Source organism: Terrapene carolina, unplaced genomic scaffold (genome assembly GCF_002925995.2).
Source record: "Terrapene carolina triunguis isolate 2854851 unplaced genomic scaffold, T_m_triunguis-2.0 Scaffold15506, whole genome shotgun sequence".
Taxonomy (NCBI): Eukaryota; Metazoa; Chordata; order Testudines; family Emydidae; genus Terrapene; species Terrapene triunguis.
In genome coordinates, this window is record NW_020679857.1 from 4934 (window position 1) to 12597 (window position 7664).

At 38.1% G+C, this 7664-nt stretch overlaps 1 pseudogene; it reads right to left on the reverse strand.

The window, feature by feature from the left end:
- Nucleotides 1-3678: 3678 nt before the first annotated feature.
- LOC112121355 lies at nt 3679-5563 on the reverse strand (annotated as a pseudogene).
- Between the last annotated feature and the right edge of the window lie 2101 nt (nt 5564-7664).

Sequence of the window (7664 nt, forward strand, 5' to 3'; positions counted from 1 at the left end):
CTCTGCCATGCAGCACCACAGAGTTCACGACTCACCCCATAGCTGTGTGATGAGGAGGAGAGGGTTGCCCTCTTGGGGAACAGGAGGGCCCAACAGGAGGGCCCATAGGAGAGTGAAAGAGCCCTAAAAGGCAGAGAAAGTTCTTTTGTTCTGCCCTTGCCACAGCTGTAATTATTGTATCAGAGGGACAGAACATCCTATTAATGGTGATCTGCAAGAGGAAAACATGGAGATGTGCCATTTTTACCTTCTTTATCATGTAGAAAGTAGGTCTGAAACTGTTTGAGTTGTATTCTTCTGCTTGTTAGTTTATATTTAAAGTTTCAGTCCTGTCATTGCTAGAAGATTATGTGGTTTCTAGAAAACTAACGTATTGATGATTTCACAAGAACCAAGACAGTGAACAACTAATATTTTGTAGAAAACTCCTCTGTGTAAAGTGTCCATACCCTTCTTTCTTCAGTTAATGAAGTCAGACATAATATTAATTTTCTAAGGGCTGGTCCACACTACCCGCCTGATTCGGCGGGTAGAGATCGATCTTCTGGGATCAATTTATCGCGTCTCATCTGGACGCGATAGATCGATCCCAGAAGCGCTCCCCCATCAACTGCGGAACTCCTGCTCGCCGAGAGGAGGAAGCGCTGTCGACGGGGGAGCCTGCCTGCGCCGCGTGGACCCGAAGTAAGTAAATTTAGTTCGATCTAGGAAATGTCGACTTCAGCTACGCTATTCTCGTAGCTGAAGTTGCGTTTCCTAGATCGATCCCCCGACCCAGTGTGGACCTGCCCTAAGACCCTTAATAAAATAGAATGAAAATTAGAGGTGGTTGAAAAATTTCTAATAAACTTTTTAGATGGGGGTGGGGAATCATAAGATGAAAACTTTTTAATTTTCTGATTTTTTTTAAACTCAAAATAAAAATTCCCCTCACATTTTTGCTTGGAAATTGTGGATTTCACACCACTTTCTGATTGATTTTCACCTTCTGACAGTTACAAAACAGTTACAAATCATGCAAAAATGGATTTTCTCTCACTTTAGCCATTTTTTTCACTTTGATATTTTTCCAGTGGAAAATAGGGAGGAAAATTAAAGAAAGAAAAAACAATTATAAGCAACATTGATTAGGAGAAAACGTTGTAGCAAACCAGTGTGAATGACAATTGGGAGATGTTTAAGGAAACTTTAATAGACGTCGAAAAATCCACAATTCCAAAATCACAAAAAAGAAGGCTGGATCAGTTTTTAAAAACAGATATCCTGGTTAAGAAAGAAAGTGAAAATGGAAAAGCGGAATGTGATAGCAATGATATAAGGTAGCAGTCATGAAATGCAAACAACTGATAAATTGAAGTTTTCAATCAAATATGTATAGCTGGTCGAATTAAGTACAACAAGAAGGATTTTTTTAAACGTTGTTTTTAACAGAAGGTATTCTAACAATGGTATAGGATCATTACTAGATACTAACGGTAAAATTGTTAATTATGATGCAGAAAAAGGAGAAGTGTTCAATAACTATTATGTTTGTGTACTTGGAAAGAAGCTGGCTGATGTATTCTCATCTTACAGGGGAAATTATATATGTTCTATAACAACAGTAATTTGGAAGGATATTAGACAAGAACTGCTACAGCTAAACATTTTCAAATCTTGCAGGACTAGATAATGTGCACCAAGAGTTTTAAAAGAATTGGCTGAGGATCTGTGAGCTATTTATGTTAATATTCTGCAAATCTTGGAATATTGAGGAAGTCCCAGAACATTGGAGAAAATCTAATGCTCTTCCAATATTTAAAAAGGGTAAATGGGATGGCCCAGAGTGCTATAGGCTGGGTAGTCTGACATCAGCCCCAGGTAAAGATATGGAAAGTCAGATATGGGATGCAATACATGAAGAATTAAATGATGGTAACGTAGTTAGTGCCATCCATCATGGTTTTATGGAAAAATAGGTCTTGTCAAACAAACTGGATTTTTTAAGAGGTTACAAGTTTGGTTGAAATAATATACTTAAATGCAAGGATTTGACTTAATCCCAGAAGTCTGATTAAAAAATAGCACTAAGCAAAACCAATTCAGAACATTTTAAATGGATTAAAACTTGTTAATTGATTATCCTAAATATTGGAAATTATCATCCAACGGAGGTGTTTCAAGTGGCTTCTCAAAGGGATCTGTTCTCAGTCCAATACTTTTCAATATCTTTAGCAATGATTGAGGAAAAAAATAATTGCTGCTAAAGTTTGTAAGTGACACAAAATTGATGGAGTGATAAATAATGATGGCAGGTTTAGATTACAGAGTAAACTGGACTCACTTGAACAATATACATTTTAAAATGTCTAAATGCAAGGTCATACATATGGGAACCAAGAATGTAGATCATATTTACAGAATGGGGGACTTAATTTTGGAAATCACTGTCTCAGCGAAACATTTACAGGTCATGTGAAAATGAAATGAACAGGAGTTTGAAGTGTGATGCAGTGACTAAGAAAGCAAATGAGATCCTTAGCTGTATTATATGTGGAATATTAAGTATTGATGTGTTATTACCACTGTTTATGAGACTGTTAGTGTAGCTATTACTGTAATACTGTGGTCATTTGTCAAAATTTCAACAGGATGTTAAAAGAAAGGAAGAAGTTCAATCTATTTATCTTAACAAAAGCATCCTAAGAAATGACTTGATCATGGCCTATATGTACCTATGTGGGGAGGAGATTTCTGATAGTAGAAGGCTGTTAAGAACATAGGACAGGAAGGGAACTCCCAGGTTATTGAGTCCAGTCCCTGATATCACAGGTAACCCCCTTGTATCATCCCATTCATAAACTTATCAAGCTTCATCTGAAAACTAGTTACTCTGGTTGGCCCCATTCATCCCATTGGGAGACTGTTCCAGGTCCTCTGATGGTTAGAAACCTTCCTCTAATTTCCAGACTAAATTTATTTATTACCAGTTGCTGCCCATTGATTCTTGTGCCAACATTGTCCTTTAGCTGAAATAGCTCTTCTGCCGCCCTGGTGTTTTCCCCTGATGTATTTATAGAGAGCAATTGAATCCCCTCTCAAGCTTTCATTTTTCTAGGCTAAACAAGCCAAGCTTTTCTCTAGTAAGATCAGTCCTCCAATCCCTTCATCATCCCACTAGCTTTTTTCTGTACCTGTTCTACTTTGAATTCTTCTTTCTTGAACATGGGTGACCAGAATTGTACACGGTTTCCAGATGAGGGTTTACCCGTGCCTTGTACAATGGCACCAGAATGTCTCTATCTCTACTAGGACGGCATTTGCCTTTTTCATGGCTGCATTACAATGGTGGTTCATAGTCATCCTGTGATTGACTAATACACATACAGGTCTTTCTCCTCCACTGATGTTTCCAATTGATCAGCCTGCAGCTTATAGCCAAAATTGTTGTTGTTAGTCCCTAAGTGCATGATCTTGCAGTTTGTACAATTAAATTTCATCCCATTTCTATTACTTCAGTTCTCAACGTCACCCATTTCTTCAATGGTCTGATCCTCTTCTGTACTGACGGTGCCTCCCAACTTTGTGTCATCAGCAGATTTCATTAGCTCACATCCTACTTTTTGTGCCAAGGTCATTAATGAAAATATTAAATAAGAGCAGTACTTTCATTATAACAAGACAAAATTATAACAAGAGTCAATATGTGAAAGCTGGAACATAGTGACCCTGCATGTGAGTTTGCACAGCAAGGGCCTCAGAAATCTGTTTAGCATTTTCTTCCTATAGTTTGTCTTTTTCATGTTTTATCTCTGTTTATTTTTGCAGTAATTCTCTCAATTGGTCATTCAGTTCTTCCATTTTGCTGCTGAATATTTTTTCCATTTCATGTGATTTCTCAGCAAGAATGTAATTTTCTTGCAAGTCATTTTGGATAGACAAAACCCCATTCTTTAACTTTTTATTATCTTGTTTGTATTTCTGTCTCTTCTCCTCACATTCTCTGCATCTCTGTGTCTGTTCTACCAACTGGTGGTATTTTTTAGTTCTTTCACCGTGGCTTCAAAGTTTTTCTCTTTCTCTTTAAAGCAGCCAACTGGGACATATTTGGACTCAATACATTCTTGAACTGTACCAAGTTCCTTCTTCTGGGCTTCAACCTCTGCATGTAACTGTAAGATTTCCCCTTAGCATCTCTCATATTTAGCCAATGTCTCAGTGTTACTGCCCTGTAACTCTTGCATGCCTTTATTTAAGGTAGACACCTTACTCTCATGAGCTTTTAGACTTACATATTGTGTTTGTATGTGGTTCTGCAGGAGTCTCAGCCTCTTTTCCAAAGTTCAATTCCCTTCATTTACTCTCATAAATTTTAACTTTATATCTTCAGTTTCTTTCTTCAGATCTGACAACTCTCTATTAGCCTTTTCTAATGTGCTGTTCAAGACTGTTTTAATCTCCTCATGTGTTATAGCAGGTACGTACTGATCATTCATAGTGCCCCTCAGAGTTGTGTTTTCAGACACTAGTTTGGAGACTTTTGCTTGTTCAGCATCATATTTTTGAAGAATCTCAGCAAGCTGCCTTTTAAGTGCCACAGTGTTGGATTTCAAGGCTGCCACTTCTTTTTCGTGCTTATCTGGAGACAGGTACATAGCCTGGAAGTGACTTACATTCTCACTTCAACTGGTCTTTTCATCAGCAACTTCTCAGCTTCTGCTTTGTTTTCATTGTACTTTTGCGTTACTGCCACAAGTTTTGTTTTGTTTTTCAGATCCCCAATAGTCAGTTCACTTGTTTTGTTTTTTTTCATCTCTTCATTCAGTTTTAAAGACACATACTGGTTTTTAATCTGAGTTGTTAGAGTGTGTATTTGCTGCTTAAACAGCTTGTTGTCCATGTGAACCCTTTCCACTTCCTTCTGCAATGTCTGATTCTTCAATAATGATTCAGAAATTGCTTTTTCCAGTTCTTCAGATCTTTACTCAGATCTGCCCCTCATTTGTTCATGTTCCTCTGGCCTCATGTGCTGAGCAAATTTAGCTTTCTGACTCTCAAATTCCCTCTTTAAGAGCCAAAACTCTGACTGCACTTTTTCATATTCTCTTTCCACCTCTACTTACTTCTTTGTGTTCTCATTCACTTCAGTTGATAATACATTCTTCATATTTTCATATTTCTCAACAGGTACAGAGAGGACTAACTTTGCTGCTATTTTTTTTATCTGCCCTTGTACCTCCAAGACATTTCTCACACTCTTCTCTCAGTCCATCTGTAACATACCGAGTTCCTTCTGCAATCTTTTGTTTTCCTCCACCTGCCTCCCCTTATTTCTCTTAAATTCCATAATTAACAACTAATTTTGTTCAATTTGGTTCCTTAGCTTGCCTACGTCTGCAGAAGTTTCTTCATATTTTGCTTTCATGTCTTCTAAAATATTTTCCAATTGCTTTAGTTGTCCATCAGATTCCTCCTTGGTTCTTTTACACTCTGATGCCAAAGCTTTGCATTCAGCTACCTTATGAGACAGCTCTTTCAGAAGTTTGCTTATTTCTTCTTTTGCTATCCCATAACAGATTCTCATGTTGTCTAACTCTCTCTCCTTCCTTAGGTTTTATTTTTCTGTCATTAGTTTATTTATTTCTTTATTCAGGGTACAAGCCACAAGCTGTAACCCCTGTAAAACAGTTTGCTTTTTCTCCTTTCTACTAGGTTCTCCTGAGAAAATTCCTTTTTTCTTAGGTTGAACCCATTGTTCCCATTACCTGCAAAGTTGCTGATAAGCACCAGGCCCAAGGGCCACATCCTAGCTTTATAACAAAATCTTCTAACCTATTTCCCACCATTATTTCTGAAGCACTATCGTGCTTTAGTTTCCCTGTCATTGTCATATCAACGCTGCTCACCTTAACTAAGAGGTATTTATACTAGATATAAATACAGTCCTAGTCACACATAGGTTTGTAAGTTTTTAAAACTTTACAGACTAAGATGTGTGTGCTTGTGTGTGTATGTATGTGTATGTGTATGTGTATATATTGTTGGGATTTTGTGGTTCCCAATGAGTCAGGTGCTGGGCAGAATCAAGGGACTTCGATTCGATGCGATTCAATTTGATGTGATTCGATTCAATTCAATTCAATTCAACAAGGCTTTATTCAATGTGCACAAAGGGAGAGCCCCTGGTACAAAAATCAGGCAGAGCCCCTCCAGCAAGGAGCCCCTATTTAACCTTTTCATATATGGATTTGTTCATCACATGCTTATACTTCTCCACTCCACATGTTGAGCTCACCCCCTTCCCCCTGTTTCTAGGGTAGTGAGCCACAGCTTGCTTCTTTATGCACAACTACCTTGTAAATCACATTTTATCCAAAATGAACACAAGCATAGCCTTCAGCTCCCCCATTTGGTTTTGGGGCTAAGAATAATTCTTAGACCCCACTAACACCACTTCCTTGTATTTATTAGGAGCAATAATTAACCTTATTACCACTTAATTAACTGCAATTTTGATAAAATTAAATAATACAAAATGATATCTACAATAAAAATAATAAGTGCCCATACCCATTGCGAGAACACAACCCAAATCCATCCCCATGGAATCTCTGTTTCCACAATAGCAAACCCTTTTATTCACTGAATCACTGTAATTGCCCTACCACTTCTTTCATAATATCTTCTAATAGGCTTAACACAATAGGAAGAATGAGATGTTTAAGCAAGTCTTGCCTGCCAAAGTTAATTACCCAAATCCACATCAGATAGTGGAGTGCTTCCTCACTGTTATATCATCCATTAAATTAAACATTACGTGCACCATTAAGTCAGGTCCCAACATTTGAGATAAGGCTTGTCCTGACTTCAGGTTTTTCATACACAAAACCCATCCTTCCAGGATGGAACATTGGTCCCATGGGAAAGCTATATAGTTATCTCCGGCCCTTATTCTACACAGGTGTCTGTGACATGAGAATGGGAGTGGGTGAACGGGCTGAGCCTCCAATTCAGGAGCCCAACCCACAGGAATTAACACCCCTCCAAGGATGGAATGACCATCCCAACATGCCCCTGTTATCGATAGGGACCACTCCCCTGCCACCATCCAAGGTGAAGACATTTAGTCTTTGAGAACTGCAGCTCTTACCCAACAGGGCACCTGTGACATGAGCAAGTCTCCTATCAGAGCTCCAACTTTCATGTTGAACACCATGCCAGGATGATAACACAATTTTCCACACGCCGAGACCAATGCTTTCTTATACATTTTAGTAGTTTTTAATAGATGGCGGAGTACAACAGTGAGGACCTGACCAACTGTGTTGCTGAGTTAAGGTAATATCTAACTTGATTAGACATGAGCCCTACTCTTACCACAATAAACTGTCATCCTTGCTACTAACAAATTTTCATCCCAGTCTCTGTTATTAGATTTGATAGCTTGAGTAATGGCATTTACAACTGATCCAGTGGCTCCTCCCCAGGTGATTACATCAATAAAACACTGAAAGCCACTGCAGCATTATTAAGATGAGACCTTTAAAAAACTCTCAAGTCTTAGAAACCACTCAAAACAATTAGTAGACAACAAAAAATCCTACATCAATTTTAAACTGGGAATATCAAATGAAAACACTTAACAATATTAAGAATGGCTTTCCAGGAGTCCATAGAGTAAACAG